This window comes from Astyanax mexicanus, chromosome 2 (genome assembly GCF_023375975.1).
Source record: "Astyanax mexicanus isolate ESR-SI-001 chromosome 2, AstMex3_surface, whole genome shotgun sequence".
NCBI classification, from domain to species: domain Eukaryota; kingdom Metazoa; phylum Chordata; class Actinopteri; order Characiformes; family Acestrorhamphidae; genus Astyanax; species Astyanax mexicanus.
Genome location: NC_064409.1, coordinates 1,502,501 through 1,530,000, shown reverse-complemented (window position 1 = coordinate 1,530,000; position 27,500 = coordinate 1,502,501). Strand labels below are relative to the sequence as shown.

Sequence of the window (27,500 nt, the reverse complement as noted above, 5' to 3'; positions counted from 1 at the left end):
GGAAGGTTCACCAGTGTTCCATATTTACTCCTTCTGTAAATAAGAGTCCCAAAGCTTTAAAAATGATTTTGCAACCCACTCCAGACTGATATAATTTTTATAAATCCTTTTAACTTTGGTCTGGAACTTTACAAACTGTCCTTTTTATAACCATAGCTTACTGTGGGCCAGAACTTTATAGTTAAGGTCCCAAATTTTACAAAACCCTATACGGTGGTCTAGAACATTTAAAAATCAGCTTTTTTATGGTAAAACCTCTTCTTATTGTTGCTTTAAACTTTTGAAAGCTAATCTTGCTAACATGCTAATTGTGGTTCTAGTTTTTATCTTGATTAAACCAATTATTAACTGCTTTTGCACCATGTAGACTGTACAGAAGCCGTTTATAACGTCCCCAAACTTCACAAACACCTCTTACTGGGATCAGGACCTTTATAAACCTTCTTTACTATGTTTGTCCACCACAAACACTTAATTTAAAACTTTATCTGGAACTTTACGTTTAATCTAGAACTTTGCGGTTGCAATAACCATAATTAGCTTTACTAACAAAAATATTTTTCTTAGTACCTTGTTAATACCATTTATTTAAATGTGATTTATTTCACTTTATTTACATTTTAATTCAATTTATGTTAGTTGATGTCTACTTTAAATATTCACCAACATATTTTGTGCCATTTGCATTGTTTCTGCTGTTTTATTAGTTGGTTATTGATTGATTTATTGACTGTGAGCTTCATTTATGTGTCATATTCTAGCATAAGTAGAGCAATCTGAATCTGAATGCTTATAAAACATACGTTTAATACACTGAATTCACTGAACTCACAAATAACCTCTTCAGTTCAGAGATGAAAGTATCTTTCTACCGTAAACAATCACACATTCCCATTTATATTACATCTATAAAAGATACATTACAAGATACAAGGTCGTCTTCTTCTTCTTCAGAAGAGAGCTTTCCAAGAACAGGCCATTAGTTATGGAGCATAAAGCCATTCGCTTTCTATTAGTCATCCATTAGTAAGGAAATTAAACATAATGATATCAAAATGACGTCAAAGTGGCAGCGTGACGGAAAATATATGAACCGCATAGTAAATACTGTATAATAATGGATGCTTCTAATGTATGATATAGATATATCATAGTGGCATTAGACTAATGTGCTGCCTCTATGATCAGGAGATTGCTGGTTCGAATCCCGGTCATGCAGTTGCAGTCATCAGCTGCCGGAGCCCTGAGAGAGCACAGTTGCCCCTGCTGTTTCTCTCTGGGTGGGTACAGTACAGTAGATTATGCTCTTTCTTTCCCCTCATCACTCATAGGGTGATGTGGATCAGCACAATGCTGCATCTGTGAGCTGATGTATCAGAACCACCAGAATTGCTGCGCTGCTTTTCTCTGAGCGTTAGCGCTGTGATGCTACTCGGTAATGTTTAAAAAGAGGCGGAGTCTGACATAACATGTATCGGAGGAGGCGTGTGCTAGTCTTCTTAACCCTCCTGGTGTTGATGGGGGATATACAAGTCAAGTCAAGTAGTTTTATATACAGCTGAGCAGAAAATTAAAAAAATATAAGCTATAGTAAAATTACAGCCAATACAATCAAAATATCACATCACATTAGTCTCATATTAACCCAATCAGAGTCCTTATCACGGTTTTCTGCGTAAACACAGTAAAACAACCCTAATAATGTTAAAAAAGAGCTTAAAGACCTCTACTAAGATGAACTACTAGCTTTTTTAACGCTTTTTATGAGGAAAAAAGGCAATAAAATATAGAAACTACACATTAAACTATGTTGTAAGGCTTGGAAGTTTAAAATAAACTCTTACTTTGAACCAAAAGGATGAATCTAACAAAAATTCAACACTAGAGCGACTGGACTGGACTATTAACTATTAACTATTTATTATTTAATCCACCTTAAAAGCAGAAGCAATCCACAGAACACAAGGACAGCTACAAATGTGCCACTCTACACAACTCAAAACCCCACAGTGTCAAAATAAAAGACCCCCAATGTAAATGGTGCCGTCTAAAATGCCGTCTTGCATTACTCACGGCGTAAAAAAAAAAGAAACATCATGACAACGTCATCACGTTTCCAAATCATTCAAAGAACAAAATAAATAAATAAGTAAATAAAAAAACATGTTTCAACACACCAGTAAACTTGTAGCTAAAGATATAAACAATATACAACATACAATTTTTTTTTATTTATTTATATTTTTGGACTGGACTAGAGAGCTGCAATCACGCCACTCCAAACCACTCAAAAGCCCACACTGTCAAAATAAAAGACCCCCAATGTAAATGATGCCATCCAAAATTGCCGTCTTACAATAATAGAAATATAGAAAAATCCATGTTTCCAAATCATTTAAAAAATAAATAAATCAATAAATAAATTAATTTAAAAAATCTAGTTTCAACACACCAGTAAACTTGTAGCTATAATATAAACAATATACAACATACAATTTTTATTTATTTATTTATTTATTTTTGGACTGGACTAGAGAGCTGCAATCACGCCACTCCAAACCACTCAAAACCCCACACTGTCAAAATAAAAGACCCCAATGTAAATGGTGCCATCCAAAATTGCCGTCTTACAATACATGTTTCAAATCATTAAAAAAAAAAATGTGTTTTTATTTTTTTTAGAGTGGACTAGAGAGCTGCAAAACCTCATAGTGTCAAAATAAAAGACCCCCAATATCAATGAAGCAATAACACAAAATTTAATAACTAAAATTGCTGTCTCACACTATGGTAATATAGTGATTATCGTAATTTCTAACCTACTCCTTCAACCGAACAAGAATCACAACACCAATAATATTATTATTGGTATGTTCCTGAATGTACAAAACACAGCATTATTATTATTATTATTGCTCACAGCAATTGAGCAACTGCTAAACTAATACTTCCAGAATTCAGTTTATGTGGTATATAGACCTCAATCTGTGCTCATCCTCAAATAGGCAATAAATAAAAACACAATCAGACCTCAATAGCATCTCAAGATCCTAAAAATTATAGGTAAAACCCTCCATTCTTGTCAATTTCCTGCATATGTCTCCTGTTTTTTATTAAAACCAACATCCTCCAACACACATTCCCGAGGTTTGGGTAGTTTGCATTGCTGACATTCTGGTCTAGTCTCGGTCTGAAGTGGAAAACAAGAGTCATGATGAAAAACAAGGTCTGTTGGGGAACAGATTCTTTCATCAAAACAAAAACAGCGGTTTATGCTTCCTGCGATTTGTAAACTTCCAAAAAATGATGCGATTTAAATGATTCAGCCAGAATTACAGTATCATTAACCAGCCTCTTGCGGTGCAGCTCAAAGGTACTTCAGACTTGCATCAGTGTTTCTGTGGCTTGAAAAGACAGTGGTGCACCAACGCCTCGCTGCTGCTGAGGACTTAGAGCTCATTAAATATCTTTACAGAACAGAGTGACTAATCTGTTATTGTTTAGCGAGAGCTTAGAACCAACAACAAGCCAGTTCTTGAGGAATGGTGGACTTGTTGGGAATGTTTTTTCCATTTGTGTCAGGTGAGGGTGCAGGGAGGACGCAGAGGCGGACGCAAATGCAAACAAAATGGGATTTATTAATGAAAACAGAACTGAGGAAACTTGGGAAAACATGGAGCACTGACAGACGATAAACGTACAAGGATCGACACCGGGGAAATGGAACACGGACCTTAAATAGAGGTGCACACACACAGGAAACAGGAAACACCTGGGACGAAGGGTGACAAATGAACACAGGTGAGTGGAAAAACACTGGGAATGAAACACAGACCTGAGAATAACACAGACATAAGAAGCAGACAGACTAAAGACCTGACAATTTGTTTGGCGTAAATCAATCATAATCATAATCTGGAACACAACCACCGTGAGTCTACCTCATCAAGACACCAAGGGACTTGCATGTAACAGGTGAAATCAATATTCAGGTGATTTACAGTACTTTCTGCTACTGCTGTGTGCAGAGATTGTGTGATTGTGGCTTATAGCACCCTGTGGAAGCCCTTTACTCACCTAAATAAACAGCTTTTAGGAGAGAAATCTGTGTGGATTAACATCCAATGTGTTATGAGTATGTTTATAGAGTCTTAGAGAGTCTTATAGATAGATAGATAGATAGATAGATAGATAGATAGATAGATAGATAGATAGATAGATAGATAGATAGATAGATAGATAGATAGATAGATAGATAGATAGATAGATGCATTATAATCACAGTTCATGATGCATAATAAACATGGCTATGATGAATTATGCATTTTTATAAATATGTATAGCCATGTTTATAATGCCTTATGAATGCATTATAACGTGTTATGAGTATGTTAATAGAGTCTTAGAGAGTCTTAACAGAGTATCAGTAACACATCATAAACCAATCATAAACACTAATCTATAACCCTAAATACAATATACGCCAATATACGCCAAAAACAGGACTCTAGTATCTGCTCATAGTCGCACTTTTAAGACCTAGCCGAGAACGTAGAGCGCACCGACCGCAGTCCCATTCTTCACACCAGCTCTCCGGGTGTTTCCCCCACTTACAGCCAAATATATCAGGATAAAGAGGGCTCAGCGTAGCAGAAAACCAAGAGGTAATGAGCCACAGACTGTCATCTTCAAACTACTGAATTACAAGGACAAGGAAGCCATCGTGCAGTTAGTGAGGTAAATGGAGGATCCACTGAAGCACAGAGATAAATATCTACCCTACTTCCAGGAATTCTCCTGAGAAACACCAAAAACACCAAGCACCAAATCCAAATTACACCACTATCAATTTATCAACTATCCCTGACTCCTCCCCCAGATATTCCACATGTAGAAAACGCTTAAAATAATGAGTTTCTTTGATTTTATCAATTTAAAAAGCTCTGGAATATAATCAAGAGGAAGATGGATGATCACAAACCATCAAACCACCAAACTGAACTGCTTGAATTTTTGCACCAGGAGTAAAGCAGCATAAAGTTATCCAAAAGCAGTGTGTAAGACTGGTGGAGGAGGAGAACATGATGCCAAGATGCATGAAAAAAACTGTGATTAAAAAGTAACCAGGATTATTCCACCAAATATTGATTTCTGAACTCCTAAAACTTTATGAAGATCTGCATCTTTTTTGTTATTTCAGTCATTTCTCATTTTCTGTAAATAAATGCTCTAAATGAGAATATTTTTATTTAGAATTTGGGAGAAATGTTGTCTGTAGTTTATAGAATAAAACAACAATGTTCATTTTACTCAAACATAAACCTATAAATAGCAAAATCAGAGAAACTATATATATTTCTCATGTATTATTATATAGTATTCCTTATTTCCAATTAGCTAATTTTCCTGGTAGTAATCACTACCAGTGATTTTGTTTCATTAAATGTTTTTAAATCATATCATGTATCTATATTTAGTATTAGTTTTAGTACTAGCTTAACATTTTTATTTACTGCATCCCTTTCTAAGTTTTTTTTTTTTTTTTACCAATCCTCTGTGCTACTGTTCCCATATATATTTTTAAGGTCAATTTTACCCTAAAATCAGAGAATATGAACAATGAGTAAATCAAATGTGCTTATTTTATATCATATATCTCCAAATATATCTTAAATGATTGCATATATCATCTATAATGTCTACAGTTAATGTATAATATAAGTCAATGTAAAAGTGATTTTGGAGAATTTCTATTGGTCCATTGATCATTAAATTTTGATACTATATTATATATATAATAAAAAACAGCTTCCAAATTCAAAATTCCACAGTCAATGCTGGAAGAAATGGAGATACGAGGTTTATGGTACATGTGTGATGCTTTAAGACTGAAGTTTCTCCTCTTTCTCACAGTGCAGGAGCTGAAAGTGCTTCACCGCGTCTCCAGTGGTTTTAATATCTTTCTTATTGCCTGGATCCTGCAGTTCAGTATTTTGAAAGTGAGCAGTAATATTTCACAGCCGGCTCTGATTCATGTGATTTATGAAGGTCAACAGTTTCTGCTCTGGTTTCGCTCCTGTTTCTCTGACCTTCCAAGTGTTGATAGATGAGGAACGAGGGAAGCAGTTCGCTTTCTGTTACCTTGATTTTGTACCTCAAGAATCGAAGGACATGCGGACAGTCTCAGAGTAACAGTAAAATAAATAATAAACTATAAAACTACTACTATACACATATAGTGCCTGTGAACTTTGACACACACAGTAAAGACTCCAACTCCCAGCATGCACCAATCTGGTCTGATCATGTGATGCTACGTTAGTGTAACGTGCTACTCACCAAGCTTCTGATTACCCACACTTTTCTTTTTTGTATAAATACCCTTCTGTTTATGTTAACTTGGTTAACAGCATTAAAATAAACTGTATGAATTACTATATATATATATATATATATATATATACACAGTACCTGTCAGACTCCATCTCCCAGCATCCACCTTCACCAGAACTCCCAGACTCTGCTGATCACGTGACACTACAGTGTTCTAACTCGCCGAGCTTCTGATTACACACACCTGTCCTTTTGTATATATATATATATATATATATATATATATATATATATATATATATATATATATATATATATATTATATACATTATATATATATTAATATATATATTAGGTATATATATATATATATATATATATATATACCTACCCCTCTGTTTCTGTTACCTTGATTTTGTACCTCAGAAAAACAAAGGACATGGGGACAGTCTCAGAGTAACAGTAAAATAAAAGTATAGCAATAAAATAAATTGTAAAAAATTACTACTATACAGATACAGTGCCTGTCAGACTCCAACTCCCAGCATGCACCTATACTAGACCCCCAGACTCTGCTGATCATGTGATGCTACAGTGTTCTAAATCGCTGAGCTTCTGATTACACACACCTGTCCTTTTTGTATAAATACCCCTCTGTTTCTGTTACCTCTAGTCTCAGAGTAACAGTGAAATAAGAGTACGGCAATAAAAAAAAAAAAAAAAAAAAAGAAAATAATGCATAAAGTCTGCAAGCTGGGACTGAGTTTTTTAGTATTGATGTATGTAACATGTTATAAACACTACATCTATGAATGATGTATTATAATTACAGGTCATGATGCATAATAAACATGGCTATGATGAATTATACTTTTTTATAAATATGTATAGCCATGTTTATAATACTATAAATATAAATATACTATACTATACTAACCCTAGCGCTGATGGGCAGGTGTAGCACTGAAGACAAACCAGGTGTTAAGTCACCTATAAATAGGAGTACGGACCCGGAAAAAATAGTCAGACAAGATCTGAGTGGGCATCCTGCATCGCACGCGTGTGTGTGTGTGTGTGTGTGTGTGTGTGTGTGTGTGTGTGTGTGAGGGAGCAGCTGCCTCAAGCCTCCACTTACAGCGCTCCGCCGAATCGCCGTGGCAACCGCCTTGTTGCCAGGTAGCGGTGCCCAGCTGAGAGGCGGAGTGAGAGAGAGAGGGATGGAAAGATGTTTCAATCAGCAGCAGAAGGCCTGACAGAAGGCCTACATCACACTGATCTGAGAGGATATTACTGAGGGGCAAATTGAATTTTACTTCATTTCCTCCTTCAGCATCTCTCTCTTTCTTTCTTTCTATGTTTGAGTGTGTGTAAGAGCGAGAGAGCGAGAGAAAGAGAGAGCAAGAGAGAGAGAGATGCTGAATAGGTGAAACTGCTGCGGACGTAAGAGAAGTTAAAGATACTTGTAACACTTTCTATGAATTTCATCTCTATTACGCTCTAGAAACACATTCATAACATACTGTCATTTTAATTCCCGAAGTCTAGTTTTCATTGTTTCCCCCAGAATGTTTTATTCTGCAGTGGCTCCATTTACTGTATCCACTTACTTTATTTTTCAAATTATAAGGCGCACTATCAATAAACGTTTCTATAATAAACTTTTTCTGGTGTATTTTCATACTCAAGGCTCACCGGATTATAAGGCGCATTAGGCGACTGGATGCCTATATCGAAGTGAACAAGGGTGTCGCCATGTTTCCCTTCTAATCTGGGGGGAATCTGGGGAAAGAGCCTTTTAAAAATTAAAATTTTATTCTTAAAAAAATAAATATTTTAAAGTCAAACTGGTGCTGGATGTTAATCTACACAGATTTCCCTCCTGAAAACTGTTTATTTGGGTGAGTAAAGCGCTTCCGTTTATTTACAGTAAGCTTAAATTTCCCATAGTTTTGCTAGCGTTGCAGTTAGCAGCTAATGCTAATACTGCTCCATCCTTGGTGTTGGAGAAACTTCACTGAAAACTCACACTTAAAATGCTGTACTTCAGTGGAGTGGCTTTACTGCTCCTTAATACCTGACTGGTACAATTTATACATAAGGAGCACCGGATTATAATAAGGTAATATAATATTTCCATTGGTCACACACTCTAAAAAGCAGCTTGTGTATTTTTTTCCCCCCAAAAAAATATGACAAATCAACAAGTCTTATCACGTCTTCACCTTCTGTATCGTCTCAGAATTTTATAGTATTGTTTAAATTGGAAAAATTGCGATTGCATGCTATTTAATGGAGATTCTAAAGCAGCAGCATCAACACAGATACAGATACAGATATACTAATTATTTCCTCAACAACATTTAGCAACACTTTATTAGCAAAGCTTTATGGCTTTAAGGTTTTGAGGCTTTAAGGCATTTTTGACTAACAGTCGCTGTAATTGCCTGTGAAAACAGCAAGCGGCTGGAGGGTACAGGATACCAGCAGAAGCTAACAAGCTAATCTGGCACTAGCGCCGGGCATTGAAGTTTGTTTAGTTGCCAAGCAACAGAGCGGCTCATCACATGTGTCTTGTCGTGCTGCTGTCTTTGAGACTGGCCTGAGATCAAGTTCTTCTAGGGGGAGGAAGTCGGTATGGGTTGTGTTTATGTAAGGATGTTTTTAGCAGGATTTGGACGGAGTCGTTTATGAATGTGTTCATGTATCTGCCTGGAGAAGGCAAGAGGAATGAGATACGTGAGCGGTAAGTCATTATTTTATCAGGAAAATGAACTGAGAGGGGAAAAGTGAGTATTGTATTCACTTATTATGTTTTTATGCTGTGTGGATCATTCACAAATTCCAGAATTCATCATTCTCTTCATCAGTGTTTCACTGAATTAAGCCCACGTAAGCTGTGCTTATGTAAAATATTAATTAAAAGATCACAATAAAAAGTTTGTCAATTTTGGAGCACAAAGACCTGTTGTAATACATTATAAGTGACTATATCTAATGTTATATAAAAAAAACAACATGAAACACACACAAAGCATACAAAAGAACACTAAAACAAAGGGGCCCTATATACACTGAGAGACTGGGAACACCTGGGGAAGATAATAAGGGGGCGGGGTTACAAACTAGCAGTGAATTCTGACTTCCCAGACTTCCAGATCAATTTAAGAGCAGTACATAGTAAATTACAGGATTTACCCACAACTTTTATGCCATTATTTCAACATCAAATACATAAAACAGCTCATATCTACACTTTCAATCACACTATTGCCTAACTCAACTAACCTCATATTAAAACATATTGGTTTAAAAACTCCAAAAGCTCCTTGCTCTAGATGCTCGTTGTAATCTTACACCCCATCAACAGTGTATTTTCACGCCATGCACTCATGCTGTTAAAGTAGCGTCAGAGTTGAGAAATATATCTACACTGATGGGCGTGTTTCTTTCTTGGTGTTGGGAAATACAGGTACGCCACTGACTGATTAAAACCCTGACAACAGTCAACAGTCAGCCGTCCAATCCCGCACAAAAATAAATACACTACAGAGCCCAAACACGACTTTTAACTCTGATAATAAACAGAATAAAGAATAAATTAACGTTGCTGTTCCCGTAGATAAGCTGCTGGCGTACTTTCACAGGTTAGTTTCCTCTGCTGTGACGCGCAAAAGCACCGCGCTGTTAAGATACGTACGCGCCAAAGTCAGAGATCACCTGCCTCGTAAAGGGAATGACAGCTGGCACACTGATTGGTGTATTTCAAATTACGTTCTCAAAACACAGCCATTATTAATATATGTTAATATATGTTTAATATATGTTTATAATGTGTGGAAGTGTGTGTGTGTGTGTGGGGGGAGGGCGGTTGGAGGTATCTCATTATCTAGTGAGTGGATTTTTGTGTATAAATGGAGGAATGGTAGTAATGTAGACGTGTACAGACGGCAGGTTGGTTATGTGATGAAGAACGAGCTGAAAACATTCAGACGTTCTCGGCTGTGTAAACTATGTGTGAGAGAATGCAGCGTGTTGTTTAAAGCACGAGGAGAATGTGTTTTATTCACATTTATAACAGAATAACAGGGGAAATTAGTGTAACGTGAGGCTACATTCACAAACAGAGCGTTTGTGTAGAGCTGCAGTCATCAAACACTGGGGTTAAAATGAGCTATACTGCCTTTAAACAATGATTTTATCTTTTCTGTAAATATTTTCTGCTTATTCTGAGGGTTTTATGTTACATACAGCAGTATAAAACTAGGCTTATAACCACTGTACTTTATGCAGTAAACACAGCACTGTTAGTAGCATAAACATCCTGTAAATATCTAATCTAAAGGTCTGATTTCATGTAATATCTCATTTAAAGTTCCTTCTGGGGGGGATGTTTTGTAAGCACTCTGGGGCTTTTATTATGAAGCTAAAAATTAGCCTTTCAGCTGAGTGGTAATGCTAACACAAGTGATGATGCTAACCTAGTAGCATCACAGCGCTAACGCTCGGAGGAAAGCGCAGCGACTCGGTTCTGATACAGCAGCTCACAGACGCAGCCTTGTGCTGATCCTCATCACCCTAGGAGTGATGAGGGGAAAGAGAGAGCGCCATCTACTGTACTGTACCCACCCAGAGAGAGAGCAAGACCAACTGTGCACTCTCAGGGCTCCAGCAGCTAATGGCAAGCTGCATGACCGGGATTCGAACCTGTAATCTCCTGATAATAGCAGCAGCGCTTTACACCGCTCGACCACTCAGTGCCCTTAATGGCTGATGTTTGATAATTGAAATATTGATAAATTTGTTTTATTTTTTGCAACTAATCAGGTTTAATCGAGTTAAATAATACCACAGATCCTCTCTGTATTTGTCCTTATTGGGAGGATGGGAGGATAAAACAGAGAGAAAGAGAGAGAGAGAGAGAGAGAGAGAGAGAGAGAGAGAGAGAGAGAGAGAGAGATGCTTCTTTGGATGCGGTTGCTAGGCAGCAGACACAGACAGCTAACTATAGCTCAGGGCCATGGGGCAAAGGTGATGGAGGTGGTGATTAGGACCGGCCGATAGAGCACGAGCTTAGCACTCTCCCGGTGATCTTTCACACCGTAACTTTAAACGCATCACCGACACCTAGTCTAGTGCTGAATTTACACACTAGAACTAATTTTAACCCTAGTACACTAACGTTAAAATCAGTAACAGCATCAGTAACATTGGGTTTACACTGTACAACAAGTTTTGAAACCCTTCTTTAATTTTACAGCATACAACATCATATAAAATAAAATAAAAAGGTACCATGAATGACCCTATAAAAAAGCACCTTAACCGTAAAAAACGTATTTTAATGCATCAAATTCACATAAATCGTAAAAAATGATATTTTAATGCATCGAATGTACTTTTGCATCTAATGCATCTAATGCACCTAAATCGTAAAAACATATTTTAATGCATCTAATGCACCTAAATGGTAAAAACATATTTTAATGCATCTAATGCACCTAAATTGTAAAAAATGTATTTTAATGCATGTAACGCACCTAAACCGTAAAAAACGCATTTTAATTCATCGAATGCAAATAAATCGTAAAAAACGTATTTTAATGCATCTAATGCACCTTTGCATCTCCTGCATATAATGCACATAAATCGTAAAAATGCATTTTAATGCATCGAATGCACATAAATCATAAAAAACATATTTTAATACATCTAATGCACCTATGCATCCAATTCCTTGAATGCACATAAATAGTAAAAAAACACATTTTAATGCATCTAATGCACCTAAATCATAAAAAAAAACATATTTTAATGCATCGAATGCACATAAATGGTAAAAACATATTTTAATGCATCTAATGCACCTAAATCATAAAAAAAAACATATTTTAATGCATCGAATGCACATAAATAGTAAAAAAAACACATTTTAATGCATCTAATGCACATAAATAGTAAAAAAAACATATTTTAATGCATCGAATGCACATAAATCGTAAAAACGTATTTGAATGCATCTAATGCACCTAAATCCATGAATCCATTACCTTCTATCTGCTTTTCTAACAGTTCCTCCAAACTTGCTCTGTTCTTCTGAACTCTCTAAACAGAGAACACAGAGTTCTGGTTAAGTTACCTAGCAACTTCATTTTCTTTTTATAGTCAGATACTGTACTGTTGCCCACTGACTAGCTTTCTCTACTCAATACTCAAACTCCACACTGCAGATCAGCTGATGTGCCTCATCTGAACTCAACAAACCAGCAAACAAACAAAAACATTTAGTGTACAGTACCACTCAACACAAAAAAAAACTTATTTTTATAATATTTGGTGTAAATATTACAAAGGTGCCACAAAACAAAATATACAATATATACAGTGCCTTGCAAAAGTATTCGACTGTAATTTCCCTTGTAATTGAAGCAAAAGGTGGCGCTACAAAGTATTATTAATGCAGGGGAGGTGAATAATATTGCATGCCACACTTTTTTTTTGTTTTGTTTTTTATTTCTAAAAAAAGCTTAAAATATCCAATAAATTTCGTTCCACTTCACAATTGTGTCCCACTTGTTGTTGATTCTGAATCAGTTTCTCTGATTTTGCTATTTATAGGTTTATGTTTGAGTAAAATGAACATTGTTTTATTCTATAAACTACAGACAACATTTCTCCCAAATTACAAATAAAAATATTCTCATTTAGAGCATTTATTTACAGAAAATGAGAAATGGCTGAAATAACAAAAAAGATGCAGAGCTTTCAGACCTCAAATAATGCAAAGAAAACAAGTTCATATTCATAAAGTTTTAAGAGTTCAGAAATAATCAGTATTTGGTGGAATAATCCTTGATGGTTTTTAATCACAGTTTTTTTTTCATGCATCTTGGCATCATGTTCTCCTCCACCAGTCTTACACACTGCTTTTGGATAACTTTATGCTGCTTTACTCCTGGTGCAAAAATGGTTGTGATCATCCATCTTCCTCTTGATTATATTCTTTGCTGCTTATGTGAATATAGGGTAACACTGCACTGATCTACGGGACTTTATGAAAAAGTCATTATCAAAAATATTTGTAATTTTAAATACTAGTGCTTTAAAAAAATAGAATATCATTAAAAAGTTACTTTATTTCAGTAATTCATTTCAAAATATTGTGGTAGACACTGCACTGACTTTGGACATGTATACATATATGTGGAAAATATTTGTTAATTTATGTTAATTTGCTGACTTTGGGCAACATAATGCAATTAGAAAAGATAAAGCAATAATTTTCATTTCCTCAAGAAAAGTATTCAACAGAATTTCATGCCATAATGGGGTTAATAGTGCTGTGAAAACAAAATAGCTTTAATAAGTTTTTAATATATTGCTATAATGCTTTTTTGAGTTTATGATGCATATAAACCAGTTCATTCAGAATCAGAATCAGTAAATGCAATGAATTCATTCATTTTTAAATATTAAAATCTCTCCAAAATGTTGCACTACTGCACATAAAACATGATATATACGCTTCTACAGGACGCTCCTGCGTGCTGCTGATGGTCCTGCAGCTGCAGGATGATACAGGGTAAGAGAATATGTGGAAAGCTCAGAGTCCTGCTGGTCAGGAAGGTGAAATTCACTCTGATATTGGGCTCTTTTCATTTATTGCCGTGGGTCGGCCCGAAGGCGCACCTCACTCGGCTCTGATTGGAATCGATTTATAAAGCAGGCGCCGTGGCAACACAGGAGCACACCCTATAAACGCTGTTTCTCACAGTTTACTCCGCTCTGAAACATTTCTGCAGCAGAAGCTCATTTAAACACTGTTTAAACACACATTTATTATACTGATATTATTGTAACTAAAGTGTGTTTGATTTTTATTTATAAGACCGTCATACACTCAGCATACACTGAAAAAAATGATGAGTAAAATTTATTTTAAAAAGTTTAGCAACTTTCTGCATTTGCTTTTTTTAAGTAAATTTAATTTCAGATAAATTTAAGTAACTTCAACTCGTTTAAGTTTCAAGACTTAAATGTTACACAGAGTAAATAAGTGAACTGAACTTCAGTCAATCCTTTCTTTTAGTAAACTTTACTTCATTTATTTTTACTGAATCAATCCTTTCTTTTAGTAAACTTTACTTCATTTATTTTTACTGAATCAATCCTTTCTTTTATTAAACTTTACTTCATTTATTTTTACTGAATCAATCCTTTCTTTTAGTAAACTTTACTTCATTTATTTTTACTGAATCAATCCTTTCTTCTTCTTCTTCTTCTTCTTCTTATAATATTATTATTATTATTATTATTATATATTATTTTAATAGTTTTGTATTTTGGTTTTTAATTTAGTTCGTTTTTAGTTATTTGTATTTTTACTGTATTATGTAAACGTTGGTTTTAGCTTAATTTTAACACATTTTTTATTGTATTATTCTTTTTATGACATTAATTTCTTATCAATTGAGCCAAGTTTTATTATAATTATATATATATATATATATATATATATATTTTTTTTTCATTTTTTTTTATATTTACTGTTATTTTAAAATAATAAAATTTAGCTGTTATTTTCTTTGTCAGGTCCGTCCCTGTATTTGTAAATGTTTTTCGGCTACATTGAGGGTTGCTCTAAATGTCAAAATAAAGTTTGATTGATTGATTTTAATGCTTTTAATGTTCATCAAAATGCCGACTGGCACCTATTTCAGTCTGAAACTCTGCCCCTGACGCTCGGACTGGTAATGTGTGTTCAGCCAATTAAACATCAGGATTTCTACCTGCCTAATATGTGTAAAATCTCTCTCTGAGCTTCCACTCCATTTTTAGTAGCATATGAACATCCTGTCTTCTGAAACTCTACTTTCTTTACTTTATTCTGGCCTAAAGATGAAGAAGTAGATTTTTCGACAGTCTAGTTTCACTCCTATCTTCCTCCTGTCTGGTTTAAACAGCAGCAGAGCTTCTGAATATATCTACACTGATGGGCGTGGTGTTCTGGAAATGAGGTGTGTTCAGGTACATTTCTGGAGTTTTATCTTGTTTATCTTGGTAACAGAAACACAGGAGCTCCACTGACTGAATACAACCTAGACAGAAGCCAACAGTCAGACGTTCATCGCTATCTCGGTAACACAGGCGCTGTGCCGAGCCGAGCGTACACCCCCACTTATTACACACACATGAACACACAGCAGCACAAACCCAACTTTTACATCAACAATAAACAGAATAGTAAATAAAATAACATTGCTGTTCCCGTAAATGAGCTGCTGGAGCTCCTTCACAGCGTCAACCAGCAGCTCAGTTTCCTCTGCTGAGAAGAGTTTGTTGAACACGTCCAGGTAGCTGCACCGTTACAATAGCAATACACCAAAGTCAGAGCTCACCTGATCTACTCTTAAAGAGAATGATGAGCTCTTAAAGTGAATTAACCACACTCTATTTAAGATTAATTAAGATAATTAGTACATGCATAGTATACAAGGTGTACTTTTCCCGCCGTTACGATAGCAAAGACCCCACACTCCACTACAGCTTTCACATTCTCTCTCCCAGCTTCTGATTGCTTACACCTGCTCTGTTTTAGTATAAATATTCCTCTGATTCATTAGATCCTCATTGAGTATTAAATTCAAGCTTTTTTTCAACATGTTTCTATTGATTGTTTTTCCTTTCCTCTGTATCGTTTGTTTACCGTTGCCAACCTATTTTTGTGTATTTAAATTCTCTTTTTGCCTTGCCTTTTTTCTCTGGATTACCCATGTAGTTTCACTTGCCATTCTCTTTAGGATCCAGGTGAGCTCTGACTTTGGCAGGTTCGTATCTTAACAGTGCAGGGGTTTGCGCTTCTCAGCAGAGGAAACTGAGCTGCTGGTTGACGCTGTGAAGGAGCTCCAGCAGCTCATTTACGGGAACAGCAATGTTATTTTATTTACTATTCTGTTTATTGTTGATGTAAAAGTTTAATTTTCATGCTGCAATGTAAATTAGACTGTTTACGGGGTGTAAGATTCAATTTTGAACTTGATATCATTACATATTCAGAAAAGACTCTGAGCTCTTATGGGTTAAACTTTACGATAGTGTAAATGTGTGTGTCCTGTTCACCACACCTCCATCCACAGGTATTGATAGGCAAAGGTGAAGCTTCCTAAACATTTCCATAAAGCTCACAGAAAACAGCGTTTATTTCCTTAACCTGAGGCTTCCTCCCATCTTCCCATCTTCCCCTCTTCCCGTCTCACAGGGGGAGGAGAAAAGGTCATTCCAGGCTTTAATACAGGGACCATCCATACTATCCATAAGCAAAGTCTATGACTGCGTTTATGTGTGTGTTTATGTGTGTGTGTGTGTGTGTGTGTGTGTGTGTTGTGGAAGTAGACAGTAAGGACTCAGAGCACTTCCTCTCACTTCCTCCTTTTCCTTTAAATCCTGAAGAATAGGATCTGATCCATTATTCATGCTGCAGTCATCTCCAGTATTCCTGTATTCCTGTATTCCTGTATTAGCACATCAGTCTGCTTCCTGCTCGCCGTTGCCACCGGCCACAGAAACTGGGTTACCTCCCCCGAGCCCGGGGGGAGGAGGAGCGAGGGAGGAGCGAAAAACAGAGAGAGGAGAGAGGGAGGAGAGAGAGAGAGAGAGAGACGAGGTGAAGGAGATTCACCTGCTGGATCACCAGACTCACACCTATCACACCATTATACACTGAGAGAGAGAGAGAGAGAGAGAGAGAGAGAAAAGGAGGCGGGGTGAGCGTGAGAGAATGGGAGAGAATCGGAAAGAATCAAAATGAAAAGGATACAGAGGCAGAGAGAGAGAAAGATGGAGTATAGGACATGGAAAGAGTCAGAGAGAAAGAGAGAAAAAGATGTAGACAGAATCAGAGAGAAAGGGAGGCAGAGAGATAGATAAAGAAAGGGACATGGAGAGAGTAGGAGAGAAAATGAGTCAGAGAGCGAAAGAGAGAGAGAGAGAGAGAGATTATGGGAAATAGAGTCAAAGAGAATGGAAGGCAAAGAGAACAAGAGAGAAATATGTAAAAAGAGTCAGAGAGAAAGAGAGGAAGAGGATTTTATTTGCATTTATTATTTACACAGTGATTATACAGCTCAGAAAAAAAGAAAAGAAAAAAGAGAGCAATTCAGTTTCTGAATCAGTTTCTCTGATTTTGCTATTTATAGGTTTATGTTTGAGTAAAATGAACATTGTTGTTTTATTCTATAAACTACAGACAACATTTCTCCCAAATTACAAATAAAAATATTCTCATTTAGAGCATTTATTTACAGAAAATGAGAAATGACTGAAATAACAAAAAAGATGCAGAGCTTTCAGACCTCAAATAATGCAAATAAAACAAGTTCATATTTATAAAGTTTTAAGAGTTCAGAAATAATCAATATTTGGTGGAATAACCCTGGTGGTTTTTAATTACAGTTTTTAGTCATGCATCTTGGCATCATGTTCTCCTCCTCCACCAGTCTTACACACTGCTTTTGGATAACTTTATGCTGCTTTACTCCTGGTGTAAAAATTCAAGCAGTTCAGTTTGGTGGTTTGATGGTTTGTGATCATCCATCTTCCTCTTTATTATATTCCAGAGGTTTTTAATGTGATAAAATCAAAGAAAATCATCATTTTTAAGTGCTCTCTTATTTTTTTATACAGAGCTTTACATGATTGATGCTTATTAATGTTGAATACACAACTAACCAGTTCTAATATTCAGTTCATGCTCTTGCACATCACTTCAAATAGACAATAACTTAAATTTAAATGTAAAATAATCTCATACTTAGGTGCACAGGATTACCACACTTCTCCTTTCCCTTTCTCAAACACACTCACACACACACACACACACTAGCCCGGACTGACCACAGGGAGGTTTGCAGGTGGCCTGGCCTGTCAGATGGTCTGGATGGTCAGGATAAATAATATTACACAGATCTCCCTCATCACACGAACTCTCTCTCTCGCATATTAACAACTTCCTGACGCCTGAATATTATTTATTATACAATATCTCAGAAAATCTTTCTCTTTACAAGCAACCAGGATAGAGAGAAAGAAAGAGAGAGAGAGAGAGAGAGAGAGAGCATAAAGATGAGTAGATGAGTGATAGCGTAGTTAGCGATTAATATTAATGCTGCTCCAGCAGTGCTAGCGGGATTTAACAGCAGGCCGACTACAGGCCGATAATACTCAACTCTAAACAGTAAAAGAGCTAGCACTTAGTGTGCTTAGCGGTTAATGCTAATGCTGCTCCAGCCTTGGTGCTGGAGAAACTTTACTGAAACTCCTGTATAACTCTGTACTTCAGCAGAGTGGCAATGCTTTATTCATAGCTTTATTCAGACGTATTATTACGAACTTACAGTATTTGTAATTAATTAAGCTACCATGATACATAAGGTTTTAAATCAAATGATCAATTCTGAATTAAAAATAAAAATACTACTCTGGAAAAAAAAGAGAGACCTCTAAAAATGATGAGTTTCTTTGATTTTACCAAATTAAAACCTCTGGAATATAATCAAGAGGAAGATGGATGATCACAAACCATCAAACCACCAAACTGAACTGCTTGAATTTTTACACCAGGAGTAAAGCAGCATAAAGTTATCCAAAAGCAGTGTGCAAGACTGGTGGAGGAGAACATGATGCCAAGATGCATGAAAAAAACTGTGATTAAAACCAGGGTTATTCCACCAAATATTGATTTCTGAACTCTTAAATCTTTATGAATATGAACTTGTTTTCTCATTTGTTTTCTCTGCTAAGAATAGGTGCCTTACTAAGCATTGTGTTAGTGTAAGATTGTTGCACTTGTTTTATGAAAAATGATCTTATTCAGTCTTACTTAGAATTTTCACCCTATTTAAAGTATTTTGAACTTTAAATAAGCAAAACAAAGTCACCAGTAAAGTTACTCCGTTTCTTGTATACAAATTTAAGCCAGAAAATAAGGATTTTTAAAAAGTCTTACTTCACTCATTTTATCAAATAGCGATTGCCTATTTCGAGAAATCTTACTAGAAACATTTGCTCACCCCATTGGCAGATTTATTTGCTTAATTTAAGCATTTATGTCTTAATTTACATATATTTTGTCTAGTTTTTGCCAATGGATTTTTTGCAGTGTTCATTTAACTCAAATATAAACCTATAAATAGCAAAATCAGAGAAACTGATTCAGAAACTGACGTGATCTCTATATTTATTTTCCAGAGAGTCTGCTCAGTTTTAGTTTTAGTTGCACTACGATAACCATCTATAACCATGCGCGGTGATCCAGACATGATTGGGCGACTGTTGACTGTGTTGTCAGGGTTTTAATTAGTCAGTGGCGCACTAAGATAAAAAATATAAGATAGATTTTTTTTTTTTTTTTCTCAGAGGACGTCTGAGAAAAACACGTACATGGTCGTTCTGGATGGGAATAAAATCACAGAGGATAAAAAAAAAACATTTGTATTTTACCGCTTTACAGTTGATTACCATTAAAAATCAACCATATTTCTGGACTTAATTAAACTTTTAAAACAATCCATTAATCTTAATTTAAGAGTAAAAGTAAGACCAGCAGCGTCCCAGCATTAAAACAGCCGAGCGGGAGGTAAAAACTCAGAGCTGAATTTGAGGGATTTGAGTGTGTGAGTGTGTGTGTGTTCCACATTCCACATGTTTTAACATCCATCCAGCAGCACAGAGATACAGCTGTCAGAAGAGGTTAGCGTTTCTGCAGTTTAGCCTCTCTGAAATACACTATATTTAATGCTGCAGGAAGATCGTCACGCTGCAGCAGGACCAGAGACCTGCCTCCAGTCTGCAGAATCACAGCATTCGGTCTGGAGATCAGAGGGATCAGGACATTTTCACACCTGATTTACTGCTCAGGACCAAACAAAACCACACCACAGTCTGGATACAGGGTAATACATTCAGGGTGTGAACTATTGTGTGTTTTAACTCCAGAAAAAGGGGTTAAAACACACCAAAAAATAGTTTGTACAGCCTCTAAAAGAGGATCCGGCTCAGTTTTACTGCGAGCATGCTTTTAGATTCTTTGGCTCGTTTTCTGTCCTACAACTGAACACTCTCTTTACGCTTTTAGACTCTTTGGCTCGTTTCCTGTGCAACAACTGTGCACTCTCTCCACTTTTAGACTCTTTAGCTCGTTTTCGGAGCTATAACTGCGCACTCTCTTACCGCTTTTAGACTCTTTGGCTCGTTTTCTGTCCTACAACTGCACACTCCCTCTGCTTTTAGACTCTTTAGCTCGTTTTATGTGCTACAACTGCAAACTCTTGCTGCTTTTAAAATCTTTGGTTCTTTTTCTGTGCTACAACTGCGCACTCTCGTCGCTTTCAGATTCTTTGGCTCGTTTTCTCTGCTCCAACTGCGCATTCTCACCACTTTTAGATTCTTTGGACCATTTCCTGCACTACAACTGTACTCTCATACCGCTTTTAGACTCTTTGGCTCATTTTCTGTGCTACAACTGCGCACTCTCGCCACTTTTAGACTCTTTGGCACGTTTTCTGTGCTATAACTGTACTCTCCTGCCGCTTTTAGACTCTTTGCTTCGTTTTCTGCGCTACAACTGAACACTCTCTTTCCGCTTTTAAACTCTTTGGCCCATTTCCTGCGCTACAACTGTACTCTCTTGCTGCTTTTAGACTCTTTGGCTCATTTTCTGTGCTACAACTGCACACTCTCTTCGCACTTAGACTCTTTGGCCCATTTCCTGCGCTACAACAGTACTCTCATGCCGCTTTTACACTCTTTAGCTCGTTTTCTGCGCTACAACTGTGCACTCTTGCCGCTTTTAGACTGTTTGGCTTGTTTTCTGTGCTACAACTGTGCACTCTTGACGCTTTTAGACTCTTTGGCTCGTTTTCTGGGCTGCAACTGCACACCCTCTCACCTCTTTCGCCCATTCTCTGACACTTAGCATTCAAACTTTAAATCTCACATTATAGAAAACATTATTTTAGACCTCTTTCTGTCACATCGCTCGTCTCTTCAGAGAGACAGAAGAGTCCAGAGTTCTGAGCTCTTTAGTGATGACCTCATCTAGCAGAGTGGAAATTTCCTGGTTTCTGAGGCAGTGTAGGCATAGCGACAGCAGCCATGAGCTCCGATTCAACATTCTGCATGAAGGAGAGAGAGAGAGAGTGAGAAAAGAGAGAAAAGAGAGAGGGAAAGAGAGAGAGAGAGAGGGAGCACATTGGCACTACTGTATTTGGGTCAGTCTCTGCTCTGACGGACTGTTTTTAGCTGAAAGGCGGGGGCTGTGGTGAGCTGGTGTCTTTGAACATGCTGTCCTCGTGCTCGATGCTTCCTGAAGAAGTGTGATACCTGAGAGGCACGTGGAGCTGTAGGAGGAACGGCCATCGTAACGCTTTAATACAGCTCTAATATCCACTGTTTTACTCTCGAAACAAGGAGCGGCATGATGCTCATTGCTATCTTACACCCCACCAACAGTCTATCTTCACTCCTTCCTCCTGCCTGGTTTAAACAGCAGCAGATCTTCTGAATATATCTACACTGATGGGCGTGGTGTTCTGGAAATGAGGTGTGTTCAGGTACATTTCTGGAGCTTTATCTTGTTTATCTTGGTAACAGAAAACACAGGAGCTCCACTGACTGAATACAACCTAGACACCAACAGACACCAACAGTCAGACGTTCATTGCTATCTCGGTAACACAGGCGCCGTGCCGAGCCGAGCGTACACCCCCATTTATTACACACACATGAACACACAGCAGCACAAACCCAACTTTTACATCAACAATAAACAGAATAGTAAATAAAATAACATTGCTGTTCCCGTAAATGAGCTGCTGGAGCTCCTTCACAGCGTCAACCAGCAGCTCAGTTTCCTCTGCTGAGAAGAGTTTGTTGAACACGTCCAGGTAGCTGCACCGTTACAATAGCAATCCACCAAAGACAGAGCTCACCTGATTCTACTCTTAAAGAGAATGATGAGCAAGCAAGTTACACACTGATTGTTTTATTTCACGTTACACCCAATTCATAAAGAGAATTATCTGTACGATAAAGTATGTTTTTAGTTTAGTTTAATATAGAATAAAACATCATCACATCGTGAAATATTTTGTTTTTTTCCTTTAATATTAATAAAAGAAAGAACATGACTCTAAATATTACATGGAATTCAACCATTAAAATATTCCCATAGGTTTCTATAATAAGCAAAACCAAACACGGCTTTATTGATCTCCAAAAACGCAAAATCCTACAGTTCTATACATAGTTATGATCTCTCAAAAAAAAAAAATATATATATATATATATTTAAAGTCAATGTAAAAATTGTTTAGATAATTTCTAGCGTTTCTATTTCATTAAGAAGTTTTAATACAATGTAAGATACAGTTAGTGTGTTCAAAATCTGTATTAAACTATAATATAAAATTGTATATTTTTTTATTGGACAGTGATGATATGTGCTCCTTACAGAAAGCAGAAAACAGCATTCTCATGTTGTTTTTTTAATCTCTGGAATTTAATTCAGGTCTGAAATGGTAAGAAACAATATAATAATGTACATTATCTTATAATTCCATATAAACCACACCTATAAACACAACTTGTGCTTCCTTGCCTACAATAGGGATTTGTTGTATAAGAGGATTTAAATAGCCCTGCTCAGCCCCTGTCATTAGAATGATGAGTATGCAGACTTTCTATTAGAACAATTAGAGTTAATTCTCCTAATGATTCCAATCACAGAGGATGACGCTCGTAATAAAAGAGAATAAACAAACTGCCCACTGTCATCACAGTGATGTTCATCTGTAATCACTGACTCTGTAAAATCCGTCATTTAAAAGTTCAGAAACTTTCGACTTTTGACAAACCAAGACGGAAACACCTACAGTAATGTGTAGTTGCGTCTCTAGTATTACCGTGATGCGGTATAACACTGCTTTAGTCCGGTGGAGGAGTGGGCAGGAAGAAACGATAGGATTTTGGCTCTTGCTCATGAATACTTAAACATGCAAACATATCGACTCTGATTGGCTAACAGCACTGCAACACCAGGAGGCAGCGAGATGGACAACAGTTAGAAACGTTTTTACACTAAAAACAGATTTGTCTTTGCAATGTCATATGTTACTTTACAACATGTGTAATAATGCCCTGCTCAGTGCAGTTCAGCCTTTACTGACCTAGTCTTTGAGTCTCTGTAAAACACCAAATCCACCGGAGATCCTATTTAAACCTATAGTTACACACACACAGAGGTGAGTATAGTCCAGGTCAAGAAAGTAAAAATCCACTCTGCGTTTATTTTCACTTTTAACTAGTGTAAACAGAACTGTTCTAAACTGTTTTTACACCTACCTATCTCGATAGTACTTGGCTGGTGGTGTTTTTCCTCCATAGACTAATTCTAACCATTTGTTTCTTAGCTCTGAATTACTGGGTAAAGTATATAAACACTGATGTGTTAGTCGCACAAATAACACAGGAATGAACTGCATGCTGTTCCTAGCACTGTTAGTTATCTCCTATCTGACGAGACGGCGTCGCCGCCCGGCTTCAGCTCTGCTTTGTCTGTGGGCAGTCCTGAGCCGAGGTAGGCGGGGCCATGAATACTAATTAACGGGTTGATGTAGACGCGGTGCTTTTCCTAAACTACTCTGATCGTTTTTCTGAATATTTTCTTTTACTAGCTGCTGCAGACAATGAGGAAGAGGTTGAGGAAGAGTTTCATCATGTGCAGCATCATAAACAAGTACACCAAAAAAGTTATTAAGAATTAAAAATGAAAAAGTTATAATATATATTTCAGCTGGAAAACAGGTAGAAATCACCAACAAGAACTAGAGTTAAATTATCCTGTTTTTTTTTATGCACTTTTTGCTGTTTTTAGAAATATATGTTCTGATTTTTAGTAGAACGATCCTAGAATATTGTATTTTAACCTCGTTTTGCTCGTTTTACTCAACCAAAACACATAACTTCATTTTCAGGGCGTATGATCTTGATCCACGAGGTGGACATTGGTATTCAAGGCGTACGGAAGGTCTTAGGCAGATCGATGAAGACGAGATGATGCTCAGTGGCGCTGAGATCTCCAGTAAAGCTGCTCACAGTTTCCCGTTAAGATGTTTCTGATTTTTCTCAGGGCTGCTACGCGATACAGCACCACGAGAGCTGGGAGGCTGGAAGTGTGAGGAGATGAAATCCCTCAGCTTTTCCTCACATTTTCCACATTTCCTTTCTGTGGAGTGACACACATGCCCCCAGCCTCCCACTCACACAGATGCACACGCTGAAAATCTACATTAAGAATGAAAGCAGCTCCTGCAAACTAGTAGTTGGCTGTCAGTCGTACTGCTTTCAGTGATGCTCTCTCTTCATCTGATCACAAAGAGTCTATTTATACGAGCAGAAGAACAGAAAAATCAGCCGTCAGAGACATGAAGTGAAGTGCATGAGCTCCCGTTACAGTCATTAAACACGGCAGGACATAAAGGTAAAATACCAAATTAAACCATTTCCCAATAATACTGATTTTTTTTAGGTGAAACAATACATGCAGTATACTGATGCACAATTGATGATTGATTAATTATTGCTATTTTAATTTATGTTTGGTTAATCACAACATCACAGTGCAGAGAACTGCTTTATAATATAATAACATTTACTGCATTCTAATAACTACAGTCAATTTTGCTGTATCAGCTAATCCAGTGCAGCTCAATTTAGGACATGTTGTCAGTGTGTCTTTGCTATCATAACGACGGGAAAAGTACACCTTGTGCGACTCAAAACAACATGCCACCAACCACCACAGACACCTTAGCTACACCTCAGCTACCACCTAGCAAACCAATTAGCAACACTTTAGCAACCACTTTGGGCAACATAGCAACACCATAGCAAACACCTTAGTAACCACAATGGAACATCATAGCAACAACCACCTAGCAACCGCTTAGCAAAACCTTAGCAACCACCACGGATACCAAAGCAACACCTTAGAAACAACATAGCAACCATCAAAGCATCAAAGCGAACGATTGGATACATTTGAGCTACGCAACCCTCCTGCGTTTCCTTCAGAAAGAATAAACAGGAATAATCCACCCAGTGCGACTGAAAGATAAACCACTTCATTCACTCCATTCTTCCTCCCAGGAGACCCGTTTCTCCTCCTACAGCACTATAGAGTCACTCACACATCATTCACGCCTCCTGTGCACTTATTCACCACAATTATCACTCACAATGCACACTCACACCCGAGGTCATCCCATCAAGCGTCTGTCTGAGAAGTTCCCTCCTCTAAAGCTCAGTTCTTTACGTCTATATATATTATATTAATCAGCGTGCACTGAAATAAATCCCTACGCTAAAAGCCAGCAGTGCACAGGAGCTACTATAAAATAAAAAAAGAGCACTCAAGAGGAAGATGGATGATCACAAACCATCAAACCACCAAACTGAACTGCTTGAATTTTTACACCAGGAGTAAAGCAGCATAAAGTTATCCAAAAGCAGTGTGTAAGACTGGTGGAGGAGAACATGATGCCAAGATGCATGAAAAAAAACTATGATTAAAAACCAACCAGGATTATTCCACCAAATATTGATTATTTCCGAACTCCTAAAACTTTATGAATATGAACTTGTTTGTTTTCTTTGCATTATTTGAGGTCTGAAAGCTCTGCATCTTTTTTGTTATTTCAGCCATTTCTCATTTTCTGTAAATAAATGCTCTAAATGAGAATATTTTTATTTGTAATTTGGGAGAAATGTTGTCTGTAGTTTATAGAATAAAACAACAATGTTCATTTTACTCAAACATAAACCTATAAATAGCAAAATCAGAGAAACTGATTCAGAAACTGAAGTGCTCTTTTCATTTTTCCAGACCTACTAAAGTGTAGATACTAGAGTTTAATAAAATACTCCTGTAGAAGTTGAAGAAGTATTAACTCAAGCTTTTTTTTACTCTTTAAGTAAAAGTGTTTAAAAAAGTACTGGTTTCAAAACTACTTAAAGTATAAAAGTAAAAGTAATGTAATGTTAAGAACAAAAGCTTAAGCAGCACCAGAGTCCTACTATATATATATATATATATATATATATATATATATATATATATATATATATATATATATACATTATAGATTATTATAGATATTATATATATATATATATATATATATATATATATATACAGTATATATATATATATATATATATATATATATATATATATATATATATATATATATATATATATATATATATATATATATTGATTGTCATTTAAAGCATTTATTTGCAGAAAATGAGAAATGGCTGAAATAAATAAATACATTTGTTTTTTTAATCACAGTTCAGTTTTTATGCCTCTTGGCATCATGTTCTCCTCCACCAGTCTTACACACTGCTTTTGGATAACTATATGCATTTAGTCCCATTTGACCTCATGTGTGTCCTCATGCCTAAAAGCTATGGAAATTAGCTTCCTAATAGAGTTCAGAACAGGATCAGTTCTTATCTCCAGTGGTTTATTCTATTCTATTATATTCTATTCTACTGTGCTGAATTACGACATCCCTTCCATATGCAGAGTTTAGGGTACCACCTTAAAATAAGACTACCTTTATAAAGAGTGTATAAATGGTTTACAATTAGTTAGTTAATGTATTAGTAGTGAACCCACAGCCGTCTATACTGTTGCCCTTTCTATGTTATAACTGTGTTATAATTGATAAATAATGATTTTAAAGGCATTTACAACCTAATTATTAATCATTAATACATTTATAACATTTATAAACCCTTTAAAAGGTAGTTTTATTTTAAAGTGGTACAGAGTTTAAAGTATCTGTTAGTAAATGAGAACAGAAAGTAAATCTCTCTCAGGGCTCGTGAAGCAGGATGATCTGAGCTGTATCCGGTAGTGCGAGGCCGTGGTGCTGATAGGGGCTGATAGTGTATAGAGTAGTGATCTGTGGTGCACGGCGTGAGCGTGAGCTGCATTACTGAGTACGGGGAGGTGGACAGGCCTTGTCTAAACACGATGTTTGAGATGATAAGAGGTCCGAGTGAGCTTCTGGAAAGCAGCCAGAGCTACAGTCTCTCAGTGACAG

At 36.5% G+C, this 27,500-nt stretch overlaps 1 protein-coding gene across 5 annotated transcripts in view; it reads right to left on the bottom strand.

Annotated features, from left to right (window-relative positions):
• cacna1c (calcium channel, voltage-dependent, L type, alpha 1C subunit) overlaps positions 1–27,500 on the bottom strand; it is a 326,406-nt gene that overhangs the window by 171,263 nt on the left and 127,643 nt on the right. The gene's annotated exons all lie outside the window — the stretch shown is intronic.